Below are 2,500 nucleotides of genomic sequence, written 5' to 3'. Positions count from 1 at the left end.
TGTCGTACTGCAGCATGCGTCCATCGAGATAGCTCCTCAGCAGCCTGCACAGGTACAAGGGAACCTTCATTCGCTCCATTGCTACCGCAATTGCCTCCCAGCTGGCACTGTTGAAGGCATTTTTTACGTCTATCGTGTTGATTGCGCAAAAGCGTGCTCCACTCCTTTTCCGCTGGAACGCGGCATTGTCCTTTTCAAGCCCTCGACTGTTGATCGCTTCCTCCGAAACCCGAATTGTCGTTCTGAGAGGCCGTATCGCCCTTCGGCATGCGCAGTCAGGCGGTCCAAGATTGGTATTTCCTGAACTTTGGCCAGGCCGTCTATGAGACCCAAGGGTCTTAGGACCGACGGGACACCCGGAGGCTTACCTTACAGACACACACACACACACGCACACACATACAAAGACTCACACACAAATACACTTATGTATATGCACAAACACGTACACGCACCATCTGCAGGAAGGTTTTTGAAATCGGTAAATCCGCATCAGATGTCAGGAAAATTATGTTTTCGAATTTGTGTGCACACACACACACACACACACACACACACACACACACACACACACACACACACACACACACACACACACACACACACACACACACACAAACACACACACACACACACACACACACACACACACACACACACACACACACACACACACACACACACACACACACACACACACACACACACACACACACCACACACACACACACACACACACACACACACACACACACACACACACACACACACACACACACACACACACACACACACACACACACACACACACACACACACACACACACACACACACACACACACACACACACACACACACACACACACACACACACACACACACACACATATAAACACAAACAAACACACACCACTTACACACACACAAACACACACATACACTCGCACCATCCGGAGGAAAGATTCTAAAATCGGCCGTTACGGCCGTTGCCGCTGCTGTGGTGCGGCTGAAGGCTGGGCCTTTTGCCGCTATCCAGCAACCTGCCATCCAGATACCAGGGCATCTCGGTAGGACTGTTGCTGCCGCCCCCTGCTTTCCGGTGACGGAAAGTCGTACGGCTGCAGGGGCTGGGATCGCTGCCCATGCCCGCTCCTCACTGCCTGCCCCTCTTCTTCTGCTATCTCCCTCCGCAGATGCTCCTGCAGCTCCAGCAGACGATGCTGGGTAGGACCCTGCGACTGGCGTGCTTCGGCTCTCTCGCGTTGCTTGGAGCGCCTGAGTGTCCTATTGCTGTGCCCGGATTTGGAAATTGCTTGGCTGTCCAAGCGCACGCCAGTCGCTGAATCCTCCAGCTGAACCACGGTTCGAGCCCCCGTGCGATAGATTTCTAGCTCCGCTCGGAACCTCGCGTTCTCCGCTTCACTCTGCTCCAGCATTGAGGTTATCACCTCCAATTTTTCCATCATCCGCTCGTTCAGACGCGTCTAGTGTTCCGGCGTTTCTGCAGGCGGGTTCGCTCGTTGAACCAAGGGGTGAGTGCCGTGTCCTGCTCTCCTGGTATCTCCAAAGTTTTTCGTGGGGCTGACTTGGGTGCCCCCGGCGAGTTTCGTAGTGACGACAGCGTTCCTGGCGACAAATCCAGGTGCGTCGTCACTACTCGCGGAGACATCCTCCGCTTTTTCGGTTTAATGGTTTCGGTGACCTCTACGTCCACCGACCCATCACTCGCCTCCTCCAACATGGCTAACGCTGCTCTTTTTGTCGCTTTGCCCAGCGCTGTAATCTTTATGGCGCTCAATCTCAGAGCGGAGCTTTTGGTGTGTGTCCTTGGAAGAACTTTCGCTAGTGCCCCATAGATGGCGCTGGTGGCACTAGGGGGGGGGGGGGGGATTCTCCCTGAACAACAACCGGGATGACCGATTTTGTGCCCACTGTCCAGTTGTCAGTCGAAGAACACGTACACATTTCACACTCACTCACCGACACTGACAAGCCCTAACGCGCTAAGTTCATGTGCCCTTAGCACGTGGTAAATGCTTGCAAGTTTCACACACTTTTCAGCACTGTTACTACACTGAATGTTTTCCCACTTTTTGGGGGTATTGTTCACAGCACTCTTTTCACTCCTGGCCGAATTTTCTTCCACCACACTGCGGCTGCGGGCTCCCCTTCACTCGCACCATCCGGAGGAAGGTTTTGAAGTCGGCAAATCCGCATCAAGTGTCAGGAAAATTTAGTTTTCGAATTTTTGAAAATTATAAAAACCTGTTTTCCAAAGGCTTACTAACTGACCATATACACACACACATACACACCAACACACACACACCACACACACACACACACACACCGCACACACAAAACACACACACACACACACAAACATACGCACGCACACACACACGCACACACACACACACACACACACACAACACACCATTCCATCACACACACACACACACACACACACACACACACACACACACAAACACACACACA

Source organism: Anopheles stephensi, unplaced genomic scaffold, assembly GCF_013141755.1.
Source record: "Anopheles stephensi strain Indian unplaced genomic scaffold, UCI_ANSTEP_V1.0 ucontig24, whole genome shotgun sequence".
Classification (NCBI taxonomy): Eukaryota; Metazoa; Arthropoda; class Insecta; order Diptera; family Culicidae; genus Anopheles; species Anopheles stephensi.
This window is presented reverse-complemented; position numbering follows the sequence as displayed.